Raw genomic sequence first — 13,468 nt, forward strand, 5'->3', positions numbered from 1 at the left:
AGCGAAGGACCCCCCTTTTTTTCTAAAGACGTTCCCGGTACCCGAGGTTTGAATTGCGTAATTACGCAATCATCGCATCTCCCAATTTCATCCGCGCAATGATGCTATTGGACGACGTCCAACCTCAGAGCTACCTTAAATTTTGAATTTCATCAAGAATGTGTCCAATATTTGTATATGGTTACCTAAAAGCACACCCTTTTCTTAAAGAACAAAGTTCATTTAATAAAAGCTTTACAACCGGTTTGAAACAATCTGTCAGCTCTTTCCAGTGCGTTTCATCATGTGGGTGTATAACGAAATGTATATTTAGACTGATTCATCTAATATCTTTTTGTAGACGAACTGAGACATATATATATATACAAATGTTCTCTTTAAAACTGAAACCGTAATATACTTATTTTACTCGAAATACATCAATGCGTGAACGAAAAAGTGTGACTATTTGGTCACTGATCTGGTGGAATAATAAAATCCACGAATGTATTCTGAATTTTATCTTCCATGATAATTCAGTTTGTTTGTACTCTCCTTCTTTTAATGCAGATCGGTCTGTTTAATTCTGAGAGCTCCTCATATTGGTTAAGTTTCCAAAGTCAACTGCAAACAATACAGTCATACATTCATTATTATGATTTTTATTTTTAAAAAAATAGTCATTCTCGGTTGTTCTTACGTCTGATCACGCCGCTTCGATGCAAAACTCTGCAGGGAATAGAGCGACTGGAGTCCGACTAAAGAAAGGCTCAGGGTTTCAGATTACAGTAGTAAAGCAGACACTGGAGAAAAGCATTTACACTGAACAGCCATTACCGGCTCGAGTGAAGCCATTTTAAAATAAATAAGGAAACTGTGTGAAATTCAGATAAATGCGTTGTGTTAAAGAAGTTTGGATTGGGCGATTCAAAGTATATTGACATTATTAGGTGGTTTGTTCGAATCAGAAAGATGATATTCCCACAGATTAGAAGTAAAAAAAAAAAGAGAAAAAAGTTTCAAGTAAGACAACGAAACTTTCGGAATTGAACTCTAATGCTCCGTGGAAATGTGAAAGGTCGCAGATTTAGCGAATCCAGATTCTGAGATTCTTCTTATATGCGAAGTAAGTAACTTTTAAATCCGTTGGGAAGGTTTTGTGATTACGAAATACCTTTTTCTCGCTGATTTTTACAATTCGTGAAGATGAAACAGTATTTTCCTACCGCATGAAACGCGATTGCAGTATTGTTGTTAATTGCCAATTATAATCGATTTGTATCACTCTGTCCACTTTTATTATTATTTACTGAGGTGTCGCGTTAATTTAGTGCTATGTGAAGATTATTCTTTTGATTATTGTTTGAATTATGCACATGTTGAAATGCATAAAAGCAACGAAAAAGTTGCCTAAAGTTAGACGCCACTCATGTTCTATTATGAAGCCTTAAACCCGGCTTAAACAGATCTAAAAAAAACAGCTCACGCTATAAACTAATATGGCGAAGTTGGTAAGACGCTGAGAAAATCTGTAAATGCGCACGTCTTAAGAAAACGCCACGCATTGGCTAAAACATAAAAAGCTCGTTCGTGCACGCTTCATACATGTTCTGGAGCAACAATTTCACCTGTAAAGTCTACTACATAGTCAGAGAAATGATTCCGAAGGAAACGTGCGAAAGTAAAAAAAAATGCCAGACCCATCCTGATAAATATTCATGTATTAAGATCCAAGCTCATTTTTGGTATTAAATGTGGCAAATCGTGCAGCACGGGAAAGATACGCCCTGCTTTAACCTCTACAATTATTTAATGATCTTTTGTCCAGCGTATCACCACTTTCTTGATCGGAAAAAGCGAAATGTAGCAAATATAAAGCACAGAAGCTCAAACTGTACACGAAACGTGTCTGAAAATGCGGTTTTCTGACCCATGCGCCCGTTTCCCACCCTTTACACCTACAGTAAAGGTGCAGAAGAAATAGTATTAGAGCATCTAATAAAACTACTAAGAAATGTTTTGAAACTTCAAGGTCAGACATTTCGCCTCACCTGTAACCTGCAACCTGTAACTATTGTAAACGTAACATGAAGTCCCGCAGCTTAGTGCAGCCGTAATGAAAGTATGTTAATTTAGGATTGCTCATGCTTTACACTGTTAAATTCTGCTACAGATATATTTTTCATTTGAAGGCAGAGTCGTGAAAGTGTCTAATCGTCCTGCTTCCCTGTGCATTGACATAATGCTGTTAACTGCTGTTAACGTTGTATCTCTAAACCTCGATTCTTCTTCTTTTTTGGGCTGTTTTTCAGATGAAAGAATAAAAATGGATAAACTGGAGAAACATCCCGAGACATGAAAATGAAAATAAACTCACCAGACATATTGGAAGAAAAAAGAAGTCTCAAAACTCTTCAAGAAGTGCTGCTTTCAAAGGCTTCTCCCTCACGTTTTTCTTGGTACACTTATATGGGCAAGAACAAAATATTTCTAAAAGCTACACAAAGTCTTAATATAAAAGTCTCAATTCAAGCTAAGGACACACAATAATATTGTAATATAGCTAGGGATATATTAGTTTGAGATTTTCTCTTCCCATGCCTACTATTTAAAACCTCTAGAACCCAATGATTTGACAATCAATGATTGCGCGATACTTTCAATTTGAATATTCAAAGCCTTCACAAAAAGAGGGATCTTTTGGTTATACACTTAGCATCAATACCTCAAATAGGGTCCCTTTTAATAGGATTTAATGAAAATTCACCCCGCAGACCCAAGACAAGGTAATAATTTAATAAATTTATCAACCTTTTGATAATAGGTGCATGAAGTCCCCGGAGAAGTACCACTATTTCAAAGTGAAAGACAGGGGTCGTGTCCGACTGGCTCCAAACTTTACGCACGACACCTCTGAATGATTTCCTAATGGAATATGACATTTAGGGGTCCATATTTCACAGCTTTAGCATAATTTTACACATTATTTAATAAAACATGGAAGTTGTGGGCGTGGCATGAGGGAGCAGCCATGATCGTCATCACTAGCTCGTGCAGCATCCTCTTTAAGTTTCTGCCTTAGCTCCCAGATCACCACTGTCTGCCTCAAAGGCTGGCTTATTGCAAAACAAATAACACCATATTAATTTAGGAATATTTAATTTGAATTAATTTCAAGTAGCCAGCACCCTTTCCTTTTCTGTCTTTAATCATTCTACTCTGTTTATACGTGTTCTCCACAGGTGCACTGACACACCGAAATGTACTCTGCAGGTCCTCAGATGAAAACTGGATCACCGGACCAACAATGTGTACCATCAGGGTTTACAATAAATAAATAAAACATTTATATCTGTATGTCATATATTTATACTAACACACATTAAATGCATTTGCTTTGTGAACCAGCAAATCGAAAACCCCGCTTAAGAACTCCTGACATTTAAGCATTCCAATGTGCGTGTACATATTGCAATAAACTACTCCACTACGGCTTTTATACTGAGTCTCAGTTGTGTCACGAAAATAGATAATATTTCAATTAAACCATGAAGGTTTTAATTTACCAGGTGCTACGAATTTGAGGGTGCTGTATTTAATTGATGTTCAAAATTAAATGTTTGCTGGATGTTTTAGATGTGTACACTAGTGTTATTAAGTTTTTCCTAAATTAAAGATTGAAAGTTACTAGTTTCTTTAAATAGCATCTACTGGCTATATGCCTCTTGGATCTTTTTCTTACAGACTAGTTTTTTTACAAAAAAAAATATACCATAGTCCTTTTTAGTTTTTATTTCACAGCAACCAAGGGCACAGTGATATTAGATTAATGCTACATACACCCGTCTCATTTCTCACCCCCACGACTCAATAATGCGTCAAGGGGTCTTCATTAAAGTAAAATAGGCATAATTTAGGCATTTAAATGAGAAGAAACGCCTTGTGATGTGAAGTGAACTTGATCATCATCGCCAGCCAATTAAACGACAACAAAGTTGCAGAGCAAAAAAAGGGACAATTAAACATTAACTTTCTGAAATCTAAATTTCCGACTCCCTCCAATTTTCTTCGAGATTTCTCTGAAATTTGTGTGAGATTAAATAAAGGACAAAATAGAGTGAACAATCCAATAGCGTGCTAATGTATATGGTGCAGGTAATACTCCGTTCCCCCCAAAAGCAGTGAATTGAAAAACAGTAACAGGAGTTCAGCTTGAAAAAGTGTTGCAATCTAAGACGAAAATGGGTGTTTTCTTTAAACAGTTCTATTAAAAATTGAGTTTTTTCGGATAGAGACAATGTCTAAATGATCTTCAAACAACTGATAATTAGTTTTAAAGAAATAAGGTTTAAAACGCTGTAAAACGTGTACAACATAGATATATATATATATTTATTGGTACACTGCAGTGTAACCTACTCTAATACAAAGGAAGCATAGACAGATCCCAGAAAAGACTGAAACAACCCCAGGGAGTTCTTTTTACAGATCATTACATGCAGTAAATGCGACATTACCGATAGGAAGCGCACTGTTATAATTCATAAAAAAACGAGATCTTCGTGTAAATTAAAGAAGCCAAGGTAAAACTTCGAAGACGAAATACTGTAAATATCCTTCTGAGTTAACGTCGCCATCTAGCGTGTCGTCCAAACAGCACACTAAACCAGTATTACTGCACTTTTGTGAAGCACAGAGTCCTCCCACGAAGACTTGTCTCAAGCGACCCACAAGTATTGGTTGTAAATACCTTATATATCGAGCTGTGTTTTTCTAGAATTTTTAAAGTAAAATCCTACACAGCTCTATTCACCAGGGGGATGAATTGATGTTAGGATTTCAATAATGATGACTCACTTGTTGATACTGTTTTACTTTATTTTACTTTTTGTTGACACCACATTTTCCTTTATTTTTGATGACTATTATTGTGTCTCTGTACAGCCATAATAAGAGGTCTGGCCATCATTTCGTCGGAATGAAAAATGCCAAACCATGTCTCAACCCCCCCAGAAATATTGAACTTTTTCAAGCGGCCGAGGTAGGTGTGAGTTTGAACCAGAATGAACCGTAAAGGAGAGTTGCAGGAGCTGTATAGAAGTAAAGACGAGCCTGAAAAGAAATAATGACTACCCAGGGGCGACAGAGGATTCAGTCGATCCAGGTCAAGTATTTATCCTTGGGCAAAAGCGAGACAAATCCCAAGTTTCACTGTCGATTTTGTCATTCATCTCTCTGCATCGTATCGACAGTTTTCCAGGAAACATCCCTTTCACCAGGCTTGCAATTCATTATATTCCTTCAGCTGTTCTTTTAAAATCCAGGTGGGGCTGCACACTGGTGGTGGTGGTGGAGGGGATCCCCATTACCCGTAAAGCGCTTTGAGTGGAGTGTCCAGAAAAAGCGCTATATAAGTGTAAGCAATTATTATTATTATCATTAACATGATTTTACAACTTGTTTTCTTTCTTCTTATGTTCGATGAAAACATGTGGGCTACCGCTTTCTAGTCGTTGAATTAAACAAAAAGCTTGGGGGTAAATCTATCGTGGTCTTCAAGGTGAATATCTTTAAACGGTTTCCTTTCATTCTCTGCTGATTCCACATTCCTCCCGTGTCTTTCTAATTACCTTAAGCTTTGTTTAATTTCGGTATAATCGGCTACCGATCTACCTGGGAAGGAGCAAATAATAGTTTTATTCCACGCTGAAAAGAGAAGAGAGAAAACACAACGTTTCAGGTGCGAGAATTAGGGCAACTTACTACCTATCTGCATGTACAGCTTCAGGTATGTGATTAGTGTTATATGAAAACAATTATCTTGATGTAGAGTATTACGTTTTTGCGCACAAGTGACCATGGTTAAAGGTAGTTTTACGTCCATTCTTAATACTGGGTTCAGAAGGCTTGCTGTTTCGTTGTTGACACTTCATCCAAGAGTATCTGTAAATTTGAATCTGGATTTGCACACCTAGGGTTACCGGTAGTGGTAAATGTGAAGTCACTTCAACATATCCTTTCTCTTAAAAAACCTCCAGCAATGTATTTATACAAATAAGCAGCGCGCATGGACCAGACAAAACATAGTTTAAAAAGAAAACTTCCCTACAGCCATCACGAACGTTTTCTATGATAATGCTGGGGAAATGTCGCAACACGATCCGTTTTTTTTCCATTCTGAAGACGAAGCACATCTCGGCTCGTCTTTGGCCGTCTTAGGCCTCCGAGGTGCGAAAACGCAGAGGTTGCAGCGAAAGTGGCGATGTCGGTCTCCTTGGGTACCAGAAACAGATGTTCGCCATTCATACATTTCGTGTTCGTACTAGAAAAGTGCATATTTTTCTAAATTGCTGTTGCCAGTATTTTCTTTGCCAATCTTTGAGGGGAAAAATGCGCCAGATCTTGAAATCGGTGAACGAAACCGTCTGGCACCTACGACCGACTTGAATTTCTACATCACAGAATAGCTAAAAATCAGAGCAAAGAGACAAAAGCGCTGTTAAGGGCAGGTGCCCTTTTCCCCCCCTTTCTTAGTAATGACGGTAATTGAGTTTTGCTTTTGCTAGTGAGGTCGTGTTAGTAAATCCTAGTAATCTGACAGAGATGCTCAGTTGTACAATATACTGTATACACAGTAGAATGTCAAACGTTTATATATAATCGGCACGTATTAATGCATCTCAAGTTTAGTATCTTTTGTTGGAAGGTCTGTTACTGCATATAAAACAATAATACTGGGAAAGAAAATAGATTGCACCACCTTGATCAAGAGTACATTTTTCTTTCACTTTTTTTTAAAAAGGAGCATTATTCCAAATAAACTGCAGAGGATGTGCAGTGTGACACCCACTGTCTAAACTCAATTAATTATCCCTGGAGTTAATTAAGTAGGCAAATTCATCTTCATCTGTGGCTTTCTGGACTGATTCCATGTCCGATACACTGAGGAATGATGATGTTTTCATTAATTAACTTGTTCTGTAAACCATATTAAGAAAGTTGGACCGATCATTGAGTGGCATTGTGTCAGAAGAAGGAGAGTGTGGTTGGTCTGTGTGGTTGGACACACGTTTTTTACCCCGATGATGGTGTTGCAGTGTCATGTCTTTGTTTTCTGCTCAGCAGTCCCACAAGAGGTTTCATACCTGACATTCACTAGAATGTTGTTTTATGGAGCACACTTAATGTAATGCAATGTCGTATTATAGGGGTTGATATGTCTAGGTGGCTGAGAGAAATATAATCTTCATCCTCTAAAGGAGGAGATACAACTCCACCCTTACCAACTCTTAAACCCTCCCAAATCCCACTGGATCCCCCTCCCCAGCCCAAAGTTGCCTCATGCCCTAGACTGTACATGGCAGAGTTCCTTTGTTTTACATTCTCCGGAACACCAGGCTATCTCAAGAGGGGAGAAAACGCTAACAGTCCTGTTGAAAAGCAAAGTAGACAACATTAATGCAGTTAATTGATGACATCAGTTGTACAGTAGGTCTCATTTTGTACTCGGAATAAGTATCGTCTTTAGAACGCACACATTGCAAGGTCTCAGCACAAAAGACAGTTCAAGCAAACTTGGTGCACATTCTTCATAAAGAAAGGCATTAGCTCACTGGTTTGTTCGGAAACCTACATGTTTGAAGGGGAAAAGTGATCAAATGCAATTAAAAAAGCTGTCAAGAAAAAAGCAACAAATGGAAATAATATTAGGTGTGTACACACATAGATCAGTCAAGGCAAGTAAGAGAAACTTTCATCTGTTCAGAAGATTTCAGCTGTGTGTTAGACTGAATGAGTGTTCAGTGAGCATAGCAGAGGTACCACTGACAGCTCTTTGTACTCTGGTAACTGTATTTATTACATCTCATGATACTTAAAGTGAAGGATTTCCAATTAGGCACTGCAGGCCTAGGGCCTACAACATTTTTAAGGCCTACAAAAAACGAACTGAAACCACATGCTTGTGATCGACTCTAGGTGCTCCAAATCAATAATCATACGCTTATCTAGCAGCTGTTCTAGAAACTAGAAGTATGAGGCTCGACTCGCTCTACCAATCACGTGGTTTAGCATTCGAACAGTTTAAAGTGCATCATGTCAGATTGACATAATCCAATTGGCGTCGACCCCCTCTTTCTGCTCATTTCAGAGTGAAAGTGCCTAGGGCCTACTAACACCAAAATCTGGCCCTGCTTGATGGAGTTTATGATGAAAGTTCGAGGAGGATGACAACAACCACAATCAATCAGACTCTGCTGGCAGTAACTCACAATCACTCCTGATGTCATCTTCTCGCCTAAAACACTATAAATACCGTACGTGATCTCCTTCTCTCCCTGGCGTACGTCTTCTGCACTCCTCCTCCACCCCATCTCCCCCTCTGCAGCTGCCCCTTGGTCACTCCTCACTCTGCAGGGGGTCCCGACCTCCTCGTCCTCTGGCCAGGAGGTCAGCCCTCAGCCAAGCGGCTTAAGACAAGTGTTGACTAAAGTACTCCATAATCCTTTCAATATACTCACCTCTTGGGTGTTGTTACTCCTCGTTAGTTGTATTTAATACATTTGTCAATGAAATAAGTATGACAAATGTATTAACAGATGTGCCCCCCCTTAATATGAATGTTTTGGGACACACAGACAAGTCGCTCAAATGCTTGCAATAACTATATACGATATAATCATGTCGCTCAAACGTTTTACTGGAAAGAAATGTGGATATCTGTGTACAGTTACTGTAATATGTCACTAAAGACACTGCTGTTTTGCATTTAATTATCGTAATCTAGTCTTGTTCCTAGGTTTCAAAGGACGAAACCAAATATTTATTTTTGTCTGCCATCACAGGAGGTAATTGGAGTCATGAATCTTAAACGTGATGACATTTTTAGCACTGCTGTACTAGAACATTTTCGTTAAGATCAAGAGATTAAGCATAGTACCCCCAGAGAAAAAATACAGACCTGCTTTATGACATTAATGGGGTGAGTGAAAACTAGAGATGCAGAGAATTACGTTTGAACGTTTGGTTTTGTACTTTCAAGTATAATATTTAATGTTTGCCTGAGATGAGTTCAGGTTCTTTTCTCTCAGCCATGCTTTGAATTGGCAAGAACCATTACTTGAAGAGTGCAGTTTAATGTGCCGCTGCCTGAAACACGTTTTTAACCCTACAAAGAATTGTGCTTTAAACTCAGATCTTACAAAATCAACGGAGTCTCCAAACTGATCTTTTTTTTGGCCTAAAGACCCCAGGGCCTTTCAGGGAATAACTCTGGTCCTCACAGGAATGTTTAAGAATGTTTATTCCCTTTTTATCTTCACTAAAACTTTCAAGAGAATAAACCAGCAGCTTGCAGCAGCTCTGGACACTCCACTCAAAGCGCTTTACAGGTAATGGGGATCCCCTCCACCACCCCCACCAATGTGCAGCATCCACCAACCGTAGTGCACCAGAATGCTCACCACACATCAGCAGGGAGGAGAACAGAGTAATGAAGCTATTAAGGGGAGTATTAGGAGGCCATGACCAGTAAAGGCCAATGGGAAATTTGGCCAGGATGCCAGGGTTACACCCCTACTCTTTTCGAGAGACACCCTGGGATTTTTAATGACCACAGAGAGTCAGGACCTCAGTTTTACGCATTAGGACTCACATGGACCACAGGGTGAGCACCCCCTGCTGGCCCCATTAACACCTCCTCCAGCAGCAACCTTAGTTTTTCCCAGGAGGTCTCCCATCCAGCTACTGACCAGGCTCACGACTGCTGAGATTCAGTGGGCTGCCGGTTGTACATTGCAGGGTGATACGGCTGCTGGCATAAGATCATTGCGCGTCGCGCACAAACGCAGTCACATCTCGCAAATTACCGCAATCCCGCATCTAGTCGACGTCCAAACACTTCCTGTAAATTTTCCGGGTTTGCAATTAAGATACCCGAATGATTCAACTGCCTTGCCAGTACCAGTATCACTTGGGAATGAGTCATATTGCAAAACAACCCCCGGGCATTTCTTATCCTGAATAATATGTGTTAAAAACAACTATATGCTTTCGACTAAAGAGCCTATTAAAACGATTAGTATATTTTTTCATACAAGAATTTCATAAGAATGTTTCTTATCTGAGCTTTCTATTTTAATGTTACTTTTACTTCAATTTACTTTTTCAGTTTTAGTGTTACTAATAATCAACGTGTACCTGAAATCTCGTGTGCTGATTCTGCTGATGTCGACAAGAACATATAGATTGAAGATTTTATCTGGTCATTGTTTGTTCCGTCACTTTAAAATAAAATCTGTTATGTCTATCTGTGTCAGATCTGTTCCATAACTTGTCATTGTGCCTTCTTACAAAAATTATTATTACTTACCTGATAATAACTAAGCGAGTTGGATTGTAATGCACTAGTTATTTAAGTGATAAATTCTTCAGAAATCCAGAATACATCAAGTGATGTGGTATAACGCGATACAACAGATACTGTATTACAATAGTTCAGGTGGGTAGCTGTTTCAGTATGCGTAGGCTGCAAAGGAACAAATAATAGGTTTATTCCACGCTGAAAAGAGAGAAAGAAAACACAACGTTTCGGCCATGGAGCCTTCATTTCAGCAGTGCTATTTTTCCTATTTGGTAAAAATAAATCTTTACAGATTTAGAATTTAGACACGATTTTGTGAAATAAACCCTTCAAAAGGCTTACTGACAGGATTTCATATCTGGAGATACGAGACAATAGAATGACTGCAAAATGACTATTTTGATTTCTATCAGTAAAAAAAAAAGAATAATAAAATAAAAAACAAATGTACAAGTTTAGGGATCTTAAAGTTACAAGTGCGTTTTGTGAAAGGGAACTCCGTATTTGTGTCTGGTCCTGCTGTTCAGGCGTTTGAGTTGTAACGATCAAATTCCGGAAATGATGGTAAAGCAATATAACTAATCAAGTTCACAAGGTGGCGCTGTGTCCCTGAGTGGTATAATTGTTCATTTCGGTGCTCGGTGCTCGGTGTTTGGGCTGACAACGGTTTTAAATAATGTTTTTTATAACTATTCCTTTTGAAATTTTATACCGACTTAGTTAGCAAGGCACAGATGTTGTCAACGTTTCCAGTCACTTAGTGTTTTCCTCTGTGGGTTTTATTTTCCATGAAATATGACTGATTAAGGGTGGCCCAGTGGCGTGACACTGTTGATCGCCGTTGGTCCTGGGTTCAGTTCCTGGGGGGTGTTATGTGCAGAGTCTGCATGCTTTCCCCATAGTCATGTAGGTTTTCACCAGATGCTTTAGTTCCCCTTATTAGTACAAACACATGCAGTATACATTAACTGGGAGTCTCTAAAATTGCCCCGTGTTTGTGTGGGTCCTGTGATAAATTGGTGTCTCATCCTGAGCTTATTCTAATGTGCACCTGCCAGATGAGGCTCTGGCTTACCACAGCCTGATATTGAACTAAGAGTTTGCTGACAAAGGTTGAAGGACTAAATTCAGCCATTAATTGCAGTTGTGATCCATGGAAAAGTCATGTTAAATACTGTCCATCACGTGCTAGTGCAAGATTTGCAATGTTTTCATAATGAAATGTATTTTTGAAGGAGGTTGGACCTCATTCTTACCACTTACTAACTAACAAACCACTTTTGATGAGAGTCTAGTTTGTGCTAGGAAGTATCTCCTGCCTTGAGAACAGTATAACTGGGATGTCTAAATCCATAACACTACCATGACAGAGCCGCTCACCCATGCTGTATAGGGTTTGCAGCAAGAAATAGGGTAGGCTGTGAATTTTCTGCACGTTTTGGGAAAATCACACCAGGGGCCCAGCAGTGCACCGATGATTGGATCTTTAAAGCCTAAAGACACAGAGTGTCTCAGCAATCTGCTTGTTGAATCCCCCTGGAACCGAAGAGTGAGTGGAGATTCTGTGTAGGAATGTGGCAGGAGGGGTCCTTTTGCAAGGGATGGCGGTGGGTGTGCTCGTATGAATTAACACCACACCTGTGTGGGTGTGCTCGTATTAATTAACACAACACCTGCACCAGCTTTGGCAACAGCAGGCAGCTTGCAGCCTGTGTGTGGAGGGGGGAGGCAGCCTAGGGAGGTGCTGACAGGTGCCATGTCTATTTTTCTAAAGGCCCGTGCCTCGTGACTCACTGATAATGCACAGGCATATCAATTGCAGGCTTTATTACCATGTTATCAGTTCAAGTGGGGATACGAATGGAAATAACGTCTAACGTTGTGTGTTGACGCTTTCCTTCTGTTTCGTGGCCAACTGCACTTGCACGACGTCTGACGTTTTCTAGCCTCTTATCTAACTCATTGTTTCATCTTAACTAATTAATAACCCAAACTATTTATCATTTATTCCCATTGCTACTAATAAAAACCCCAACAAATGACTAAGATGGCTCTCTTTTTTTGGTATTGACAGCAGCAGTGTGTGTGTGTTATTAACCTCACATGGCTTCTAATGGCTTCTTTTCCCCTGAGTTCAGAACCTATTGTTGATCTCCAACACTAAGTAAGCTTCTGTCTAATACGCTGACACAGAGTACAAGTACCAACCTACACATCCCCTAGTGTGACCAATTTCTGTCATTCAACAGGCATGTTATCTGAAGTTCCAAGACCATTATAGGAACAGAAGTCTACTTAGCCCATCTTATTGATTTGGTTTCCAGCAGCTAATCAATCCAAGACTTTGTCCAGCTGTTTCCTGAAGGATTCTAGGGAACACAATTCAATAAAAATAACTTTGAAGTTAATTCATGACCCCCCACAATCTATTATATGAAAACAATAGATTTCAATCCTAAATGCTCTTCTTTTTCGATTTTATGTTTTAGTTTCCCTGGTGATTGGTTCTTTGGATGTGCTTTGTAGTACATCTGAGGATTTCAAATTCCTCTATCAAGTCCAAAGAAGCACTGTTTCTCCCTGTCAGTATAAGACATTCCTGTGTTGCCGTTATGTGAATTGATAGTCCAGCGGCAATACCTTTTTATGATATGGTGACCAGCACCACATGTACTATATTCAGAATGAGATTATCCTGATGTGTTGCAGAACTTTAACACATTAATATCTTCTGATGGCTGGAAGGTGGTGGATATCGGTGGGATGGAAAAAGGTTTCTGCATCATGCATTTTCTTTTAAAATGTCACTTTAAATGTCAGTTTAAGAATAGTCGAATTTCCTTTATTTTGTGTTGCGTTTTGTTAAGTTTCTTTTGGAGCACCACGTTTTCTTGTGGAAACAATCGGCAGATGTTTTCGGAAAGTGTATTTTGTGAGATGGGGACACTTCTGTCCTTCCCAATGTTTCCTTCAGAGGAATGTCACTGTATGTCTCAGAGGTCAGCAGATATGCCTTGAGGTACATAGATACAGATGAGTGTCTGAGCTTGTCAGCTCACCATGATTTAGCAGAGTCTCCTTCAGGGGTAACATAAAAGGCCACACAGTGGCACAGGTCAGAAATGTAGA

At 39.2% G+C, this 13,468-nt stretch overlaps 1 long non-coding RNA gene across 1 annotated transcript; it reads left to right on the forward strand.

Moving 5' to 3' along the window:
- Positions 1–304: 304 nt before the first annotated feature.
- LOC138224798 (uncharacterized) lies at positions 305–3,326 on the forward strand. Its single transcript, XR_011183236.1, has 3 exons — positions 305–1,105; positions 2,292–2,765; positions 3,222–3,326. It is a non-coding gene; the product is annotated as an uncharacterized lncRNA (long non-coding RNA).
- Positions 3,327–13,468: the final 10,142 nt, after the last annotated feature.

Source organism: Lepisosteus oculatus, chromosome 23 (assembly GCF_040954835.1).
Source record: "Lepisosteus oculatus isolate fLepOcu1 chromosome 23, fLepOcu1.hap2, whole genome shotgun sequence".
Classification (NCBI taxonomy): Eukaryota; Metazoa; Chordata; class Actinopteri; order Semionotiformes; family Lepisosteidae; genus Lepisosteus; species Lepisosteus oculatus.